This window comes from Phyllostomus hastatus, unplaced genomic scaffold, assembly GCF_019186645.2.
Source record: "Phyllostomus hastatus isolate PE091 unplaced genomic scaffold, TTU_PhHast_1.1 phas_scaffold_1066, whole genome shotgun sequence".
NCBI classification, from domain to species: Eukaryota; Metazoa; Chordata; class Mammalia; order Chiroptera; family Phyllostomidae; genus Phyllostomus; species Phyllostomus hastatus.
In genome coordinates this window covers 9,005,269-9,026,766 of record NW_025334004.1, presented here as the reverse complement: position 1 = coordinate 9,026,766, position 21,498 = coordinate 9,005,269, and the positions used below count along the sequence as shown (strand labels likewise).

Below are 21,498 nucleotides of genomic sequence, written 5' to 3'. Positions count from 1 at the left end.
CCCTGTTACTAACTACTTGGGTCACTTTGAGAAGTCATTTAACCTGTCTGGATCTTGGTTTCTTCAACCTTAAAATGAGCCAAGATTTGATTCAGTTCACTACACTGAGTATGTACTATGTGCAAAGTATGGTGCATACAATTGTTACAGCTCTTGTCACTGAATTGATTGTGTTTGGTTTGTCTCCTCCTGATTGTGGTTTGGTGCTTTGCACAGAAGGAAGGACTCTGAATTTGACCTCTTATTTTTTCTAGATTATGGGCTTCTTTTGAGGACCGTATTGAAGTCATCTTTATATTTCCTGTGTCTGCTACAGTTCTTCGTGTATAGGAGGTGTATGGTAAATGTTAGGTTTTTCCACTTAGAAATATGGAAATATGTGAGTTGCTCTGCAAGAATCCCCAGACCCTGCTAGAAGAACAAAGCCTTGCTATTGGCTAATTCAGCTGCTCACTGCCTGGCTCACCTATGGAGTCCGGGGACTCCAGTGTGTTGATCTTAGAGTTAGCAGACATAGCAATTCTGGACCACAGCCCTGACCGTGGACGATTATTTCCCCCAGGCAGATCATAGTTATGTATTTAATCAGCCTTACACTGTTATGAGTTAAGATCAGATTCATCTTAACTAAGAAAATGAACTACAGATATAATTTTGTGTTTATAGAGTTTAAAAATATTTAAGTGCTTTGTCATAACTTATTTTGGTTTTCCAAAACCTGTGAGCTAATGTGCTAGGACCACTGAGTAGCTCTACTAAGGGGTCGATGCTGGGCTATGGGAGTACAGTGAGGACCAAAGAGAAATGGCTCCTGCCATCCAGGAATTTATAGACCAGAGCTGAGTTTTCCAATATGGTAGCCACTAGCCACGTGTGGTTCTTTCAGTTTAAATTAATTAAAATGAAATGCAATTTAAAATTCAGTTTCTCAGTCACACTGGGCACATTTCAAGTGCTCAGTAGCTATGTGAGACCGGCGGCTGCCGTGTGGATAGCACACACAGGAACGTCTCCATCGCCTCAGGAAGTTCTCTTGAGCAACACTGGACTGCAGAGCTAAGAAACTGCTTCTACACCAGGCATCTGTGGTTAGCTTTGTTTCTCAGCTGAGGCAGAAAAAAGTCATTTGTTTAAGGTCATGGGGCTGGATGAGCTTGAGCTGGGAACAGATCTCTTGTCTTGGAGTTTGGCTCTCCTGCACCAAAAGTGAGCTCGAGGAGTAGGGTGACTGAGAGAGTGGCCTCTGCACTCAGGCTGCTTGGGTTCACTTCCAGGCTCTGTGGCTTCCTGGGGCAGTTACTGCTCTGTGCCTCAGTTGCCTCACTTGTCAAATGGAGAAAATAATAGTACCGACCTCACAGGATTATGGGGAGGATCAGATAACCCAATAGTGCAAGCCTTTAGAACTGTGCCTGACACACAGTAATCACTCCACGTTGCTGGTTGCTATATTGAGAATGAGAAGTTATTGGTAGAGTCTAGGAGGCGTTTTCAAACAGGAGACTGTGGAATGGGAAAAGAACCTTGGCAGGCGAGGCCGTGTTTGTAGAGCTAAGCTGGAGAAGGACACAGAACTGAATGTTTTTAAGCCAGGGGCTGCTTTGGTCACGTGAGCTGAGGTGAAAATGCCAGCATGTTCCTGAGGCCTCTGAATTCCCTGTACTCGGAACAAGGATCCTTTTGATCTTTCCTTCTTCCTGGTCTGTCCCTGCCAGCAGCCCTTTCTTCTGTCCCCAAACATCCCTTCTCCCATCTCTGCACCTCCACCTTGGAGGGGTGGGATCACAGACATTTACCATCACCCCCGTGGAGCAGAGGGATTTGCCAAAGGAGGGCAGAAGAGAGAAGGGGCAGAAGCCCAGGTAGTCAAGCAGTTGGACCCTGGCCCTTTCTTTGAGGTTTCTATTGCATGGTGATTTGCATTCCCATCATTGCTCAGTCTTGCAAGCAGGTCTATCCCATGTCGCAGGGTGTCCTAAGGTGCCCCCTTTTGCTGGATGAAGAGGAAGAGAGCTCTGATATTAGCCCCAGGGATGGGAAGGTACACCGTTGGATAGGTGAATCTCTGCTTATATGTGGATCTTTAGATTAGGAAGTGCTCAGTAGCCACATTTTCATTTTGTTCATTAAACAACTATGAATGAACAATGGAGACATGGGTATTGCCCTCCTGGAGTTGATTTCTTCGTTAACACCAAGAAGGCTAGGCTCTTATCTTCTCCAGCAGGCATTCATTGTTTCAGAGTTTGAAGTAGGAAGGTTTTAGTGTGACAAAGTGGGTGTCGGGGGTGGGGCAGTGAGGGCACACTAGACGTGATAACCCCTGGGCAACTCGCCTCACCCAAGTGCAGTACACAGGGCAGAGAGCACAGAGAGGCCAGTGATGGACTCAGGAATGACTCCGGAGGCGACTTTTCCTGACAACCTGGATTGTCAGTGTGCCATAAAAAAATAGCCTGAGTACCCATACCCAGTGACCAAGAGTATTGAGTACTTGTGCCTTAACCTATAACTGGCTCGGCCAACCTCATTCCCTTTTGGGCCATTCCATCATGAGTGATGTTTGAGCTCATAGCAGTTGTGACAGGAATGGGCGCTTAGTTAGATCCCGGAATTGTCCTCCTGCCTGATTGTCAATGAGAAAACTCATTACTCATTTATATAATGCCTTATGCATCGATTGTTAACATCAGCCTGCAGGCTGACCTTTGAGCTTAGTTTCCCAGTGTGAAGGGTCACTAACACATACCTTGTGAAATCCAAACAGTTTCTCCTATTGCCTGGATTTTGCAAGGAACCTGGTGTCTGTGCACATAAGCAGTTTCCTTGACCAACAGGTGACTAGATAATATATTGGCAGATTGCTTCTCTGCTTAGTGTTTGTCTGTGGTTGGGGCAGACCTAGTGTTGGTTGACTATTTCCTGTGAGCACAGAATGATGGTCAGGGGTTGTTTATAACAAAACAGCAGGGGGAAAGTGGAAACATTTGTGTGGTGTGCTGATGTTAGATGGCTGTGACATACACACAGCGCTGACTCTCCTGTGCTTGGGCCTCTCTTTATAGACAGTGCACATGGAGGCAGGTGATAAGAGACTGGGCGGATCAGGAAGCCAGGGATGAGGTAAGAGAGGCTGGAACTGGAGCTGGGAGATCTGAGCCGCTGCCCCAGTGGCCCAGGCAGTGGGCTGGAGAGCAGGCCAGGGATCCGGACGGAGAAGGCAAGGCAGAAGCAGGAACTGGGCTGCTGTAAGCAGGACAAAATGAGTAAGGCTTGGAGAAAGCAAAATCCCAGCAGGGACAGAAGATAGAGTAGCTGGAGAAAGCTGGGATTCAGCAGAGCTGGGGACCTAAGCAGGTTTGGTGGTGGTTGCTGAAAACCAGGTTGCCAGACCACGAGCCTTGGGCCAAGGCAGCCTCAGGCCAAGGCAACTTCAGGCCTTTGAGGACTATTTCATTTGCTTTGTGGGGCCTTTATGCTGGACACGGTACATTAGGGAGCCAGCACTGGCAGGTGTGAGGGGGTGAGGCCCCCCAGGAGCTGGGAAATGTTAGTCATGCCTGTGCACTGATAGAAGATACAGCTCCTCTTCAAGACAGCTGCTGCAGGAAGAGCCCTGCCGCCCGCCAGCCTGCATTACAATCTATGGTCCTGCCTTTGTCTTTAATTATTCAAGTCATGGGCTATTTAAACACTCACCTGAAGCATCATTGTAAATAATTTTCCCTCCCTGGAGTCAGAGAAGCTCCCATGGAGAGGAGTTTCGCGGCTGTGGTTCTAGAGTCTCCAGGTTGCTCCCCTAAGGAACCTGGGCAACCAGCAAATCCAGACGATGCCCTTGCCAACAGTGTGCACCTCCAGACTACCTTTTAGATTGGCATTTTCTTTTGTGTGGATCCTTAATTCAGGAAGTATAGGGTATCCCTTTCCATCATTGTAGGCAAGGAAGAAGCTGCGCTGTTAGGTGATGTAAAATATTTAACATACTCTTTAAAAAATTAAACTGCCCCGGAGGCTTTGATTGGTGGTGCCCATGGCAACATGCATGGTTTTCAGGAGTGTCTTCATGGGGCTTAGGGGCTCCTCAGAAGGGGTGGGGGCCTGTCTCTGAGAGGACTGGGCAGTGGCAGGGCTGAGTGACCCTGCAGAGGCACGAAGCTGGAGGTGGTCTTGATAAGTGAAGAGAAGTAAGTGGGAGGAGGAGAACTCACCCTTCTTTGGTGGCTTGTTCATTCATTTCATTTTATCGGCCCTGTTAGTCCCGGCACTTACGCCTCTCCGTCCAGCCTTGGGACTTCTGCCGGTGCAGTTTTCTTAGCCTGGAGTGTGCTTTCCTCTGCCCGCCTAGTTAGTGCTGCTCACGCTTCAGATTTCACCTGCAGCAGCAGAGAAGGAAGCCTCCTCTGACCCTCTGGAGCAGGTTAAGCGTACATGTGTGAGGCTCATGATTTGGTGGCTCTGGACACAGCATTCTTCACAGCATCCGTCCCAGCTGCTTTGTCACACGTGTTTAGAAAATCATCGTTTGCCTGTCCAACCCCACCTGTGTAGGATCCACGATGACAGTGGCCAGGGCTGTTTCTCGTCACCGTTCTACCCTCAGAGCCCAGCATGTGCCTGGCCCATTGTGGCTAGTCTCTGTCTGTGGAGTGAATTAGTTCATTTCTTAAGTTTTGGGCTCTGTTTTGGAAATACAAAGAGAATAAAACTCTCTTGCTGTCCTCACATTGTTTCCAACATTGGGTGAACCTAAGACACCCATGGAGAGCAGGAAGAAAACATTATCAGTTCAAGTTCTATTTATTCTTTAATTCAAATATAGAACAACGTAGCTTTCCTATTTATAACGCAGATTTATAATTAACTGGTAAGTGAGCATGCTCAGTGCTATTTTACCAATAGGAGGGTGTGATCAAAAAGTTTGGTGACCATGGTATGAAGGGGGAGGTAGGCACATGAAAGGATTTTTATGCCAAAGTGTGATAAGCAGTAAGTTAGGGCAAGTACAGGGTGCAGTGGGGGCCACCCAGGAGGGGAGCTGGAACTGGACCCGAGGAGGCCATTCCTGGCAGAGGGCCCAGCACATGCAAAGGCAGGGTGGCATGAGAAGGCTTAGCGCCTTGGAGAGGGGCATGTATTTTAATAAGGCTGGAGGAGAAGGCAGGGAGAGTCCCTGCTTGAAGCCCCTTCTGGTACTGGGAGGGACGGAGCACTGGGAGTGCCCAGATGGGAGAGCCTGGGGCCCTTGTCTGCAGGATGGACATAGTCTAGTAGGACACAAAGACTTGTGCCAATGTGCTTAGGAGAGCAACAGCACAGTAAGTACCGGGAATTCAGCAGAAGGTGGATATTTTGGTTAGCACGGATCAGGCCTGTCGTGCTTTTAAAATCCCATGACCAAGGTCACACACCCCCCCGCCCCCCCCTTCATTGCAGAAGGGGAAAGGAGAGGCCTGGGGCTGACTGGACGCTTCTTTCAGGCCCATCTCAGGGTTCGACTTCTCCATAAAGTTCTCCTTCATCTATCCCCACCCGGTGAGATTTTTACCTTAATGTCGGGCAGACCCCGCCACGGACTCTGCTTTCTGGGTTACAGAATTGTATGTGAGCTAGAAAATGGAGCGTGGTATATGTAAATGTGCGTATTGGATGGATTTGCTTACCTGTGTAATCGTGTACACGCCTTTCTTTTCTTTTTTGTTTTTAAGTCCCAGGGCTTGAAGTAATTATGTAATTAGAACCCACATAGACTATGGCTAGATAAGGTGCAATTAAAGAGGAAAGCCTAATTTTGGAAGAATGATAAGAGGTCATTTGACTCAGTCTGGGCCCAAATCCAATCTGGGAAGAACAGTAAGAGGTCATTTGGATGTACGGAGCTTGAGGCCACCCAGAAGCCCAAGCTGGCCGGAGAACTGGGCAGATTCTGTTTCAGTTCACTGTGAAAGCGATTCATTGAGCATTTATTGGTACAGGGTATTGTAGGAGGCCCAGCCAGGAGTAAAGAAAAGGTCTGGATCTCAGGGAGGACACGGGGGGTCATTAGCTTGAGGACAACTAGGAGGTCCCAAGGTGGAGACGTGAAGACTTCAGGGGTGGGTTGGGGAAAGATTCACAGAGTAGGTGACCTTTAACAAGTGCCTTGAATGGTAAGGAGGGTTTCAAGAGCAAGGATGAGAACTTTCTGGCATGTTAGAGGCACTCAGATAATATTTGTGGAATGAATGCCAGGCTGAGTTTGGAGATAGAAGGAACATGGCCAAGTTGTTGAGTGGCCACTGTGGTTTGGTGAGGGGGTAGGGCTCACACAGCTCTGGCAGTGCAGCAGCAGCAGAGGCCAGGAGGGCACCAGGCTTAGGCCTGCCACCGTGCAGTGGGGACTGTGTGAGAGGAGTCAGAGATTGCTGTGGGCCGTGGAGGTCAGGGAGCTGTCCTCGTGGAGGGGGCCTGGGACAGAGCCTGGAAGGACAGTAGGATAGGGAAGGGGGGAGAAGGTAAGACTTGCCGAAGAAAGGAAGTGATATGGGCAGAGGTTAGAGAGAGCGCTGAGAGGAGGTCATCTGGGAGAGAGGGTTGGGGAGCCCGCAGGGAGCAGGATGAAACCAGGTGGGCTAATTCCTGGGCGATGGGCATGTTGGGCAGGAGAGGTTTAATCCAGTGGGACTGCGGAGCCAGGGCAGGTTCCTGGATGGGAGAACAGCATGATGAAGGCACATGGAAGGAAGAACTCTCTGGTCCTCGTGACTAGAATGGACTTCTGAGGAGTTCAGCCTGGGCTCCTTGTCCTGAGCTGATGGGGACCAGGCAGTGGTGGGGCCATCTGCATTTTTTTTTTTTTTTATCACTGAAGGATTACTGGTCTTGGTGATAAGAAGAGGAGGAAAACAAGGCGAGGGAAGAGGTGGAGGTGACTGCAAGCTTCCTAGCTTGAAAGAATGGTGACATCTGAGACAGGAGGGGACCAGCAGGTGGGAAAGAGGGTATGGGCAGAGGCTTGGTGTGTTTAGATCCCCGAGACTCCTGTTCTACCCCAGCCTGCCTCTGAACTAGCTGGGAGACCTTGGGCCAGTTTCTTTATCTCCTGAGCTCTGTTTTTTATCAGTAGGCCCCTCTGCCTTACTGTTCAAGCTCATCTCCCACAGTGGAGTCGTTCCAGTCCTAGGGCTCAGGCAGGGGGAAGGGTCTGGACTGCAGATTTGTGAGACGGGGAATGGAGGTGAGAGAAGAAACCGCCTAGTCCTGTTCCTTTTCTCCCTGGAGTGTGGCTGGGGTCAGTGCTCCATTCTGGGGTGCACAGGGAAGGGCGGTTAATCTTCCTGAATTCACAGAAAGGAGATAATCAGGGCAGGGAAGTGGTTATTAGTGAACTCCTTCCCCTCCTTTTCTGCCCACAGCCCCGCCCCTGTTCCCCAAGTCTACCTTTGGGAAGCTTAATGGCTTTGGACCTTTAGAAACAGTCTGCAGGAAGGCTTCGTGTCAGAGGAGGGCTTGAACAGAGGAGAATGACAGGAAGTTATATTACAGAACTTGAAATAGAGAGTCTACAAAGGAAGACGTGGTTTTTTGAATACCTAGTGTGTATACCAGCTCTGTACCAGCTTTCATGATCTTTGTCTCATCCTGACGTCATTTCTGCCTCTTTTACTATCCCATTTTACCGATAAGGCAGCAGGATTAAAGAGATGAACTAATTTGTCCAAGGTCTCAGCACAGGATTTCATTTTACTCAGATCTCTGACTCCGATGGCAACTAATACTCATTTCTACTTTCTGCAAATACCATATTCCACTGGCTTGAGGGGAACTCAGGGATAAAAAGGGAATGATTTGTCTTTCCGACCCTCATTTCCAGTTCAGCACGTACTTGAAATGTGGGTCTAGCTGCCGTCCACGTGGCCACGTTCCAGTGCCGTGCAGCGTCTCAGAGAACGGTGACGGGGCTCTCTGAGCTCATCGACCCTCACTTCACAGATCAGGAAACTGAGGCCCAGAAAGAAGAAGGGATGTGCCAAGATCAAGGACAGAATGGTGGTGAGAACTGGAAGAGTCTGGAGACTTGGAGACTTTTGGGCTCTTTTAAGACCTCTCTGTGGAAAAGTTTGTAGACAACAATGGAAACCTTTGTCAGGAGAGTTGGTCTGGGCAGGGCTGGATTTGAAAGGTCCTCTGTGTGTGTGTGTGTGTGTGTGTGTGTGTGTGTGTGTGTGTTTCTTTCCTTCACTTTAACCTCAGATGCCTTTGAACCAGCAGGAAGGATTCCTTCAGACCAAAGGTTAAGACCAAAGGCATTTAACAGGTGGAAAGGGCATAGGAAGGAGGGGGAAGATCAGAAGCCACAAAAATAGAAAACTAAACTCCAGGCTTGGCTAAAAGGAATGTTCCAGGCCTGAAAATAATCCTTAACGTTTATTGAATGCTCATTGTGCTGGTCAATCTTTATGTGTTGTTTTATGTAACTGCCATGGCCTCGCCGTGAGGTAGGGACCGTTTTGTTGTTCCTATTTTACAGGTGAAGGAACAGAGACTCAGAGAGGCTGAGTGACCTACCTAATGTCACAGAGTTAGTTCGCCACAGAGGCAGGACTCCAGCCAAGATCCACTTGACCCAAAGCTCTGCCTTTGACCTCTAAGCTTTTTGGAGGACTAGGCGCTCCAGGTGTCTGAGCATGTGGGAATATATAGGACAGAGCATTTAGGGAGGTCACCCTTCGGCAGTGGTTCTTAGCTACGGGTGATTTTACCCCTCGGGGACATTTGGCAATGTCTGGGGATATCTTTGATTGTCACAGTTTAGGGGATGCTATGGCATCTGGTGGGTAGAGACCAGTGTGCTCCTAAACATCTTACAATGCATAGGACAGCCCCACAACAAAGAGGTGTCCCCTGCGAAATGTCAGTGTGCCAAGGTTGGGCAACGCTGCCCTGTGTGGGGGTACCTGGTGGTGTTTTCACTTCAGAGCACAGGGCTAATGGAAGGCCATCTGGAAAGCCCATCTGAGGAACTTGAGTTGTTCCTTTAGCTCCAGGGACTTATGTCATATGCTAATGAGTGTTTGCAGTACGGCCCCTCACTGACAGAGCTCCAGGGCCAGGGTGGGGGCCAGGAAGAAACACTCCGGCAAGGTGTGACAGGCCAGGGTGGCTCAGGGCTGCAGAGGGGCCGGGGCCGGGAGAGGTGTGTGGGGTCCCGTCCGGACTGCTGCAAATCGACTTGGCGGTTTCTCTGTGTGCAACTAAAATAAGAACTTAGATCCAGTTAATTGTCCATTTTTTTCTTTCTTAAATGCCTTCAGTAAATGGTTGCTATGACTACGCACCATGGGAAAGGCACGAGAAAGGGGTGCGCATGTTGCAGATGTGCTGGGACATGGCCATGCTGCTTGCCAGGCTCCTTTGCTGTTTGTTACTGTTTGACTCTCGTCTGCCCCACGCCACTCAGGGCGGGAAGGCAAACGCATTTGGGGAAGTCCCAGGACTTGGCCTCGACATGGGCTTCTCTGAGCAGCTTTGTCTGAGCATGGCCAGCAACCCCATAGGTCAGATCAGGCAGCCCCCTCGCCTGACAGGGGGCGCCATGTGGGCAGTCCTGACAAAAGTCTTGCTTCACCCCGCCCGCTCTTACTTCAGGCCCCTCTTCCAGGTCAGACACCAAGAAGGGGTGTCTGGGCCCTTCTCTCGGTGGGTGTGCATCACCAGGTAAGGCTGGTTTGCCTTGGTAGCAGGCCTCCCTTTGTAACCCTGTAGCCTGCCCTTACCAAAGTCCCTACCATGCTGCTTTGCCCTGCTGCCTCACTAGTGGGAACAGTCCCCCCTGCCTTTCCATCACCCGGGCCCCACCCCAGGCCTCCTCCTCAAAGCTCTCTGGCCACTCTCACTTCCAGGGTCACCTCCCTCTTCCAGACACTGCTGCCCAGTGACTCCTTTGGTCATTTATCCAGTCATTAAGTTCTCGATGTCACCTTCTGACCTCTCCAGTGGCTCAGTTACTGACTAGCTGTGTGCCCTTGGATGTGTGAGTCAGTTAACCTCTGGGGAAGCAACGTGGTGTTGAGTCAGGTGACCTCCGTCCCCTTCCAGCATCAGCATCGGGTGAGAGTCACTGCTGCAGGGCCTGGGGAGTTTCTCTAAGGTCAGTGGAAATTCAGGTTCCCCTTGGATCTCTCCCATACAGGTTCATGGAGAACTTAGAAGTAGTTGTTAGGAGACTGACTTCAGACTAAATAAGGTTTTTCATATTAATTATTAACTTGGTAAATGTTTCGTGAGAGCCTGCTGTATCCAAGGGTGCGTGGTGGGCTCAGCAGGGCTGTAAGATGGATCTCTTGGGCTTTGTCTGCAAGGAGCTCCCAGCCTTGTGGGGCGGGGGTGGGCGGGGTGGTGTCGGCACAAAACTAATGGAGTAGACTCTCCAGCCTTGGCACGAGCTATCACGAGCTATCACAATTGTGCACACACACAAATTAAAGTTCCATTGGAGGCGAAATTTTTTCAGTCTTCTTCACTGTGTGCCTGACACAATAATGAGCAGTCAGTGATGATTTGTTAAATGAATGCAGTAAAGAATGGTACCATTGGACTTGGGTTTTGAAGGAAGCGTAGGAGTTAGACCTGCATAGATGCAGTAGAGGCACATTACAGACTGGCCGGGGATGGGGCGGGGTGGAGGCAGGAGGAGGAAATGGTGTGAGCAAATGCACAGAGAGAGTGAAGCCCGAGGCGTGCTGGGGAACTGCAGGTCCTTTGGGGTTGGATCATGTGGTATGGTCAGGCTGCGAAAGGTCTGGAAAGGTAAGCTGGGCCAGATTTTTCCTGTAGGAGGATGACCTCACATTCCACTTTCACAGGGTGGCTTTGCCTGTTGTCCCAGTGTGATTAGGCATAACGGCCCCTTTCACTCTCGGGTGTCCCTGTGTGGATGATAAATTATATGGTCCTGCCATCCTGAGAGCTCTGTGGAGCCCCTTACGGGTTCGTGGTGGGCCATGGTCAGGCTGGTCTCTGGGACACGGGGAATGAGACGGTCTCCCGTCCAGGTGATTCAGGCCTGAGCCCGAGGAGTTGTCATGTGGAAGGAGCCCATGGTTACCAAAGACACTAAAGGTCAAGGTGATGTCACCCATGGTCTTTAGGAGGCTCCAAAGCAGCTCTTCCAAAGAAAGACCCATCCTGAAGTTCAGACATCTCGGGGAAGAGTTTTTCTAACTTGAGTTATGACTGATAAGGGAAAAAAATACACGTGCATATTTCCTGAGCAATTTAAAGTCAGAGACCTCCTCCCCAGGCTCCAAAATGTTCTGGTGAAACACACTGGTATTCACTTTCCTAAACCCCAGCATTGTTCCTTGGAATTTGAAATAGGTTATGAATGTGCTTGATGTCAGGAAAGATAAATCTGTGAGGAGGACTGTAGTCAATACATTTCCTTTTTAAGTAGAAGCAATATAAAGAGCTTAGTTCAGTCGTGAATCAATCTCACTTTGTTGCCATGATTGTGTAAAACCTGAACTGCTTTCTGTCTGTCACACTGTTTACACTCCCCGATGGACGCTCCCCTCTCGGGCTGGCCCGCTCGGAGTCAGAGCCTTTTTAGGCCATGCACAGCGCTGCTCTCACGGCTGCGTCCTCGTGCTCTCGTGCGCTGCGGAGGGGCCGTGCTGTGAGCGGTGACTTCACTCGCTATCCTGGGGTGCTCTTCAGGGCAGCTACTCGGTAGTGCCCCCCAATGAGCTTTCTTCTGTCCAGGAGAGTTGGAAAGCTAAATTTTGTTTTTTTCCCCTTCCTGTTAAAAGAATTATTACATTTTCAAATAGTTACAAACATACACACACACGGTTCAGAAATCAAAACACTGTAAAAATGTGTGCATAGAAAACTTTCATTCTCGCCCCCGGGATGTCTTCTCACTCCCTCCCCAACCCGGACCCCGCTGGGTGGCCGAACACGCATTGCAGTGTGCCCACAACAGTCCTGGCCTTGTGTTCTTTGTGCCAGTGAATGGTCAGCGATACCTTCTTTCGTTCCCAAAAGTGTCCTAGTTCAGGTGATAAATTACACATTCCCTTAGAGATTGATAATCACTTTTATTAGTTTCTTATGTATCCTTCCAGTATTTCTAGATGTAGTTACACACGTCAGGGGCGTGACATTGCCTTTGTCACTTCGCAATGCACCCTGGAACACTCCATGCCAGTAGAAATGTAGTGTCCTCGTTCTGCTAAACTGGCTTTGGGTAGGAGTGTTTGTAGAGACTGGTAGGCAGTTGCCTTTTCCTTGGTTTATGAATTTAATTGCTGTCTAGGAGCAGCTTCTGTTTGCCTAAGGAGAAACAAAGGCTGTGGGAAATGAAGCCGGCTTCCTTCACTTAGGAAAGCCAGTTCAGTAGTAAACTCCTCCAGGAAGCACTTCATTAAGCACCAGGTTTCTGCCTAAGGTGGCACTAGGCACTTGGGGTGAAGTGGGCCCTCCCTTCATTTCCACTTGTCTAAATGCTTCAAGATCTGGCTTGCCGGTAGATGTTCAGCCCTTCCTGAAGGCTTCCCTGATTCCATGGCCAGAACTCTTTGGCTTCCCTGTCCATCCACTGTCCATTCACCCAGTCATGTATCCGTTTCATCAGCCAGCATTCCTGAGGGCTTCCCCCCACGCACCAAGTACGACCAGCACCAGCATGCTGCGGGTGCTACACCTGTGCTAGAGATGTCGCTATGAACAAGATGAACAAGGGGAGCCCCTTGCTGTAGGGCACAGAGACAGGTGAGTGAATGGACAGTGTTTATCCAGGCAACTGGAACCCTGCAAAGGCCTCTCTAAATTAGAGCCTGCCCCTCTGTTCGGTCTTTCTTTCCCAGGCTAAGCCATCTCTGTCCCCGCTCCACCCATTACCACTGCCTGATAAGAGACGTCCTAGCTCTGACTAGTGCTGAAAGATAGAGCTCTGTGTAGGGGAGCCCCTCTTTGCTTTTGGTCTCTCCCTTGGAATGAGGGGTGTGGGGTGTGACCCCTAAGGGCACTGCACCTCTGACATTTGAAACAGTGATTTCAGGAATCGGTCTGGTGGCTCAGCCAGCTCCTTCTTTTATCTTCTAGTAAATACAGCTTCCCTTGCAGTTTCCTGGTGCCACAGAGGGTGATCAGTCCAGGATAAGAAATAGCCAGGCCAGGAAAATGACCTTTTAATAAAGTTGAAAGGGCCCCTGGGAGAGCCGGGATGGCCAGATGTGTGGCCGTGAGCCTCTCTGCGGTGTGCTGCGGTTGCCATTGGAACAGGTTCCAGGTAATGACTCCAGCTGTAGCTGCTGGGGAAACGAATGGAGCCGGGCTGTCACGGAGGAGGGTTCTGGCTGAACGTTAGCAGATGTTTTCCTACCACTGTGCAGAGCCGCCTTTTGTGCAGAGGCGCCATTTGTTCGACAACTCACGCTTTCCTCTGTTCCCCTCATCTGTTCTCCTGCAGTAGCTGGTCACAGGAAATGGGCAGGTGAATGGGGTTCCTCAGGTGAGTCCATTGTGGACCCGCTGAGAGTGTTGGCATGTGCCTGACCACACTGGATACCTTTACCTTCCCTTAAAGCAGTGGTCCTTAAGCGGTGGGGAGCATCACAGTCACCTGGAGTACTTGTTAAAAATGCATATTTCTCCCTGGTGGGACCCAATAATCGGTATTTTTAACATGTTCTGTAGGTTTTGCAGGTTCTATCCAGATAGTTTCCGCTGCAAGGATTGAACTCTAACTCAGGCTGGCTAACAGGAGCTCATTGTCTCTGGAACAGGAGTGGTGGACTGAACAACTCCAAGACCCGCCCTTCTGGGGCAGTATTGTGAATCGTGCCCCCTGGAGCTGTGCAGTCGGGCAGTTCTGAACCCTGAGGTAGGGGGCGCTTCAGGGTTGATTGTTTCAGTCTCTCAGCACTGTCAATAAGGCCCATCGTGGTGCTGGCTTCGTCTGCAGCCTGGGAATAAGATGGCTGCAGCATTTCCAAGCATCTTTGTCAGACATGTGACATCCAGGGGAAGGAGAAGAACATAGATTGATTTCTGGCTTGCTCTCTTAGAAGTCAGGAAGCTACTTAAGGCACATCCATTATGCCTCCTTGGCTGGACCTGGGTCACATGTGCATCCCTGAGTCAATCACTGGAGGTGTTTGCACTTTGGGCGTCTGGAGGAGGGGCAGGCACCGGAACCAAATGGGGCTCTGTTAGGAAGGAAGGAAGGAAGGGGACTAGGGGCTGGGGAGGCAACCACCAGGGTCCAGGGAGCAGGTGGTTTGCAGACCACGCGCCAAGAAACATTGCCTCGCATCATTCTGCATGGTCGGGCTGTGGGTAAGGTTATCTCCGCTGTGCAGATGAGGAAATGACACTCACGGAGCTTCAGTGACTTGTCTTAGATAACAGAGGGGTAGGCTGTGCGGGTTGGGGGCGAGGGAACTGGAGTGTCTGAGAGGCCTTTTAGCCCTAAGAAGGAAATCATCCTTTTTCTGGCCTTCCTGAGGTCTCCAGGCAGCCCCCTTCATTCTGATTTCTCCTCCATGATTGCAGATATTCGTGGCAGGGGGCCTTACCGAATGTTTCCTATGGAAAGAATTCTCCAGGCATGAGGAAAAAGAAATTGATGCCCCCACCTTCACAGTGGCTGTACCCAGACCCAGTTGAAATAATGATATCAGCTCAAATTTGGGGGGCTACCCATTTCAACCCTTGTGCTAGGTATAATGCAGACATTACCTTCAGTCCTGGCAACAATCTCTTCAGTTAGGTCATATTATTCTTATTTTATGGATGGGGACATTGAGGCCCAGGAAGGTGAAGTTGGCCGTGGTGGGTTGCATGGCTGGTGGGTGGGGAAGCCAGGCCAGGCCGGCGACTCCCTGACTCAGCGTCCTCAGCTGCTACCCTACCCCACACTCGCCCTTATCAGCAGCTGCCAGCCCTGTTATGCCCCCGAGGGAAGGTTCTCAGGGAAGAGGGTTTAGTGTCAAAAAAGTTCCAAAGGAGCTGAATGTTTCCTATGGGAATAATTCTCAGGGCACTAGGAAAAAATATCCTGAGCATAATAAACACAAGAAAGAAACAGGAAATCTGGTTTGTTAAATAGCAGTAAAATGTGAATAGGAAGAACTCTCAAAAAAGCCTGGATGTTTGCTGGATTTGGAAATGGAAGGCTGTGACTGAGAGGGTGGGAGAAGCAGCCTGGGTTGGGGAGACCACTGACAAATGATGGACAGCGTGCCTGCAATAAGGGTCCTCTGGGAGAGGTAGGAGGGGACACTGGATTGTGTCTGGTGGGGGAGGGGCAGCCATTTCTCTGGGGAGGTGACACCTGAGCTGGGGCTGGAAAGCTGGGAGAGAAACGTGCCAGGTGGACCGGCCTCTTGGAAGGAATTCTGGGCAGAGGGTGGGAATAGCTTTCATCGGGCAATGCAGAGCGTTCACGGAAGCCTGCAGTGTGCTGGCGGTGATGCGGGGTGGGTGGGACTGAGTCCCCGCCCTGCAGGTGCTCGCAGTCAGAGGTGCAGAGGAAATGACAGTGCTGGTGACAGTACGACTGGAGTGTGGACAGAGCCCTGTGGAAACATAGGAGCCCTGCTTAACTTACTGGTGTTTGCTATTTAGTCTTCCTTCCAGGAAGGTTCTTTCTTTGCAGGTTTTTGTTGTTGTTTTTTTTTTTTTTTTTGATTGATGAGAGGCTCAGTTTAAGAAGCTAGCTTGCTGCCTGCTGCTCAGGGTTGACCGTGCCCTTCAACAATTTGAATTATACTCTGAGGTGTTTATTTATACTTACATTTCCTCCTCCTGGGCTTAGGAAGTTGGACTTGGTCAAGGCACTTCACTTCTCTGGGCTTTATTTTTCTCGCTTATGAAAAAAAAAAGGCTGTTGGACCAGGTCAGTGTTTCTCAAACAGGGATCTTAGGACCACCTACCTTAGAATGGCAAGGTGTGTGGAGTCCAAGGTGTATGAATGGTGGGGTGGCTCCTCCCCATTCATACACTGTATGCTTGGGAGTGGGGCCTGGGAGTCTGCATTTAACAGTCGCTCCAGGGGATTCCCAGCCATCTTAGTGTTTTAAGACCCCTGAGCCACATGCTTTCAGTCTGTAACACTTTCAGCCCTAACCTCCTTAGCCATAGGTAGGTGTGCAGGAATGGGAAAAATAAAACGTGAGCCTTCTTGGCATTTTGTCCTTGCAGTGATGCCTTCAGCAAGCTGCTCCATAGTTGAGGCGTCCTGGCTCTTGCCAGTGTGTGCCTGTGAGCGGTTACACTGCTGGGTCTGAGATTCCTTAAGGAAGAAAAGCCCCATTCACGTGCACCTGAATGTGACTGTCAGAATCTGTTGAGGAGCCGAATCATTGCAACAAACACCCATCTCAGCTTCTCAGCTCCGGCTTCGGAGTGCTTGACGGGCCTCCCTGTCCTGAGTCCTTCTACCTGGACTTCCTGCATGCAGGCAGCGTCACTGGCACTGTCCCACATGAGGCCAAAGCTGTCATCTTCTCTTTCACAAATGGCGTCTCCGCTTTGGTTCTCCTCAGATCATCTTTGTGAAGTTAGTCAGGGAGGGTCACAATGTTTTAAAAGCGGCTGCATGTGTTCTCATTTTTGTGTACTATATCTGAACACACAGGTTTTAATGCTCCAAGTAAGTAAATAAGGGCTTTATATAGTTGCCTGGGAGTTGTTCCAGTTTCTTGTCCTTTCCTGTCAGAAACCTCCCAGTGGCCCCAAAGACTCCACAGTGCTGGGGACTTTGAGAAGCTCTTGCTGAAGAACCACTCTGAGCCTGACCCTTTGTATCATTCAGGCGTTGAGTGAAAGGGTCCTAGGCGTGGACGCTGTGTTCTTGCCTGTCCTAAAGATGAAACCTTGGCACCTAGCACCCTACATCTTGAAAACTGAGAACTTTCCTCTGGATCTCGGTTCACTTCTGGTTCTATTATTTCGTGTTTTGGTTTTCCCTGTCAAAGTCAGTCTGTAAACACAGAATTCTACACTAGTACATTCTGATGAACACTTCGACATTACTCAGGTGTTTATATTTTTTAAGATGTTATTTATTTATTTTTAGAGAGAAGGGCAAGTGAGGGAGAAAGAGAGGGAGGGAAACATCAATGTGTGGTTGCCTCTCGTGTGCTCCCTACTGGGGACCTGGCCTGCAACCCAGGCATGTGCCCTGACTGGGAATCGAACTGGCGACTGTTTGGTTCATAGGCTGGCACTCAATCCACTGAGCCACACCAGCTAGGTCTTAGGTATTTTTAAACAATGAAAGTGGTAGGTGTAGTTTTGCACCCAAGAAAGCAGGGCTGGGTGTGGTTTTCCCCTGTATTTCCAAATTTTCTGTCCCTAGCGTGTGCCCAACATGTGGCTGCTGGAAACATGGATTAAAAAAAAAAGATAGACAAGTAATTTATCTGGTAAAGGCATGGCATTCAAAAAGCTGATCTGTGTGAATTTGAATTTACCTTTGGTTCTTCCTTATATTTAATTTTCATGGAAATAACAATTAGATGCAAGATCAGTTGCAGTGCATGATGGCAGAGAGGGGAAAAGACAGACATAGATAGTATGCACTTTGAGTGCTTTGATACATCTATTAGTTGTTTATTATGTGCAAGATAATCCCTAGAGATTGATTTAAAAAACCTCTTCATTTTGTGTTTAGGGAAACTGAGGCACGGGAGTGAAGTAATGAGTCTACATTTACAGAGTGGAGCTGTTGGCAGGCCAGGTGACCAATAATCAAGATTTACTGAGTACCTCCCGCCTACTGGGATGCACATGAATTAACGTGTATCTTCACAAAAGCTTTTAAAGATGATGGAGGTCACCTTGGAGTGTATAGTTGCTTTGTGATATTTCTGTCATTTGGTTGTTCAGCTTTTGCTGGTGTCTCTCCAAGGACAAGGGGTAGTTCATTTTTTTTTGAATGCTTGTAATTATTAGAATTCTTTAGTATGAAGTATAATCAACCTGTCTTATCATTTTCTTCTTCAGGACTCATGTCTCACTATATTTATACACCATGATTCATTTATTCATTTGTTCCAACATATGTGTTGAGCAGCAACTATGTTTTAGGTTAGGGAGAAATAAGATAAAACAAGATAGACAAGGTTCCTGCCTCCTGGAACTGGGAGCCTGGTGTTAGTATAGTGGAAGGGGCATTGAACTAGATGTTAGAAAAACCTGAGTACAAGCCAAAGAAATGTTCATTAAAAAAAGAAAAAGAAATGAAGGTTTTGTACCACTTGCAAACTGTATGAACTTGGTTAAGACACTTGAGTATCTCTTTTCACTTCATTGTATAGAGGACATTATCTCATTGGACCTTCAAAAGCAGTGAGAGTTCACTGGGACGATGTACCTTGTAACATGTTAATTGCTGTGTATCGCTAAGAGTAGTGCTAGCTCTTGTTTCCAGAGCAGTTCTCAAAGTGTGGTTCCTAGGTCAGCAGCATCACCTGGGAACTTGCTCGAAAGACATATTTCCTAGCACCACTCCAGAAGTGCTGACTCAGGAACTCAGGGGTGGGGCCTGAAAATTGTTTTCTAGGGCTCCAGGTTGCTCTGCTATCTTTCCTAGTTGAATTACTGCTATATGTAGACAAGAGCAATGGGTCTCAGTCTTGGCTGCACACGAGTCACCTGAGTGGGCGGCAGGGGTTGTGGGGGGGTTGCTTTTAAGCCTGCACCTGCTGTACCCCGACAAGTCAGATCAGAATCTGAGGGTAGGGGGTGGGGCCTGTGCAGAAGCCTCCCAGGGAATTCTGTGCAGCCAGGGCTGGAGTGACCTGGGGTTGTGATAGTGAAGAGCTCAGATGGTGGAGTCACCTGGTTGGGTTTGAGTTCCGGTTCTGCCTCTTATCAGCTCTGTGGAATTGGGCAAGAGGACTCAGTCTGGCCTCAGTTTCCTTACCTACATAATGAGGGTAAACATGCCCATCCCTCAGGCTGTCCTAACATTCAAGGGGGTTGATGTATGTAAGTCCCTGAGGATGTGTCTGGCAGGTGTCAGTGAAGGAGGACTGGACTTATTGGTGGCAGCCGTGGGTCTTCGAAGCTGATGGTGCTCACCTCTCCTTCCAGCCCTCTTTTTTCCACACTAAGCCTCTTGAACTCTTCCTTCTGGAACATAATTTCCAGCCCCCTTCTCTTGGGAAACTCGATGATTCTCTTTAAAAGGCAGTGCCCCATTCGACAACATCCATCAAAATTACAAATGCATCTGCTCTTTTTCCTTATAATTCCGGTTCTTGGAATGTCCTACAGATATACCTACGTAGGTGAGAAATGATGTATGTTTGTTCCGTACAACATTGGTTCTAGCAGTAAAAGGCTGTAATAACTTCAGTGTTCGCCAGTCTAGCATCTCCATGCGATTGGACCCTGTGCAGCCACAGAAAAGAACGAGGCTGCTTTTGAGTATTGGTGTGGGACTCTGTAGGAAACATGGAACTGCATGTCTAGTGTGCAAAAGAAGCAGGGGACAGTATACGTTTATTTGCCTGTATATGCATACAGTATCTGTGGAAGGGCACAAAAGAAATGGGTTTGTCTTTGAGGAGGAAATGGGGTGGAATAGGGACTTTTCACTAGAAAGCACTGGGTGCCTTTTAAATAATGTGACTGTAACCCACTTAAGAAATTTATTTTAAAAAGTGTGGTGTCCTGAGCTGAATCTTCCACTGTGGCCCGGTTGCTGTGAGGTACAGTGGAAGTGTCACCGTTTTTCTGGGATTTGGACACTGTCCTACTTTTGATGCCACTTGAGACTGTATTACTCTTGGCCTGTGGGCTCTGATGAACCTTGTGGTCAGTGACAGTACCCAGCTCTGTTTCGCATGAATGGTTGCCAGGGCAGGTCCCATGGACTCGAGGAAGTTTAGAACTGCCCCCAGCCTGTACTTGCACAACCAGCTTTGTGTTTAGCCCAGAATTAGGCTGGCTGGATCATTTGCATCTTGATTCTGTCATCTATAGTATTAGTTCCTCTTCCCAGTCTGGTGCCATCTGGGGGTTCGATGAGCCTGCCTCCTGTGTCTCTCTTCAGTCAGGTCATTGTTAAGAAGACATTGGGCAGGACGTGGGGAAGAATTGAACGTTGTGTCATGCTGTTGGTAACCTTCCTCTAGCTTGTCATCAGGACGTTTGAAGACATCAGGGTGCGCAGGTGTTTGACGTGAGCCTGTTACGCGCCAGGCACTGTGCTAGTGCTGAGGGTGCATGGAGGAATAAGACGGCCTTCCTGCCCAAAAAGAGAGAATCATCTGGGATAGAGGTGGGAAGGTTTTTTCTCTAACGAGCCAGATAGTAAATATTTTAGCTTTGTGGGTCAATCTCTGTTGTAAATACTCAACCTTGCCCGGATAGCACCAACATAGCTATTGCCAACATGTAAATGAATGGCATGGTTCATCCAGTAAAATGTTACAAAAATAGGTGAGAAGCTAGATTTCACCTGTGGGCTGTAGTGTGTGACCCCGGGTCTAATAGGAAGACAGACTAGGAGCTCACTCAGGTTGGGTAAGTGCTATGGCAGGGGAATGTGCGAAGTACAGTCCTGGCCCAAAGGAGGGGGCAACGTACATTCTGTGGGGGTAGTGGTTCAACTGGCTAGGTAGTCATGCACTGGTAGAAACTGACTCTATGTCACAAACGTATCTGCAGGTGAATCACCGGAGATTTTTCTAGTTGCTTTGCTGAAGTCTAATGCATTTTACCTTTCACATTTTACCTGGTCTACCAACTTGGTAATCACAACAAGAAACAACTGCTTCTTTTTTGGCATGAGTTGGTCACCGTGTACCCACATGGCTTTTTTCCTAATGCTCAGATATTCTTTTCTAAATGTCCTTGAAAATATTTGTTTTATAATTTTGCCAGGAGTCTCTATTTTTTAAGTGTATTTTATTGTTTATGTTATTCCAGTTGTCCCAATTTCCCCCCTTTTTCCCCTCTGCCCAGTACCCCACTTCCCTCCAGCAATCTCCACCCCCCTTAGTTCATGTCCATGGGTCGTGCATATAAGTTCTTTGGCTTCTCCATTTCCTATAGTATTCCTAACATCCCCTTGTCTATTTTGTACCTACCAATAATTTTTAATCCTTCGACTTTCCCCCCATCCTCCCTCTCCCCTTTCCAGCTGATACCCCTCCAAATAATCACCATAACTATGATTCTGTTCCTATTTTGGTTGTGTGCTTTTTTTTTTAGATTTAGTTGTTGATAGTTGTGAATTTGTTGCCTTTTTAACGTTCATAGTTTTGATCTTCTTTTTCTTAAATAAGTCTCTTTAACATTTCATGTAATAATGGCTTGGTATGATGAACTCTTTTAACTTTACCTTGTCTAGGAAGCACTTTATCTGCCTTCCTATTCTAAATGATAGCTTTGCTGGATAAAGTAATCTAGGCTATAGGTCCTTGCTTTTATCACTTTGAATACTTCTTGTCAGTCCCTTCTGGCCTGCCAAGTTTCTTTTGAGAAATCAGCTGATA

The 21,498-nt window shown here is 48.5% G+C and overlaps 1 protein-coding gene across 6 annotated transcripts in view; it reads left to right on the top strand.

Moving 5' to 3' along the window:
* Positions 1 to 21,498, top strand: part of SORBS1 (sorbin and SH3 domain containing 1) — a 226,724-nt gene that overhangs the window by 9,025 nt on the left and 196,201 nt on the right. Inside the window, exon 1 of one of the 6 annotated variants that reach the window (XM_045853882.1) lies at positions 3,248 to 3,266. The exons of the other annotated variants lie outside the window; for them this stretch is intronic. The gene's annotated coding sequence lies outside the window, so the exon portion shown is untranslated. Of the gene's footprint in view, positions 1 to 3,247; positions 3,267 to 21,498 lie in introns of those variants that run through there. 6 annotated transcript variants of the gene reach the window in all.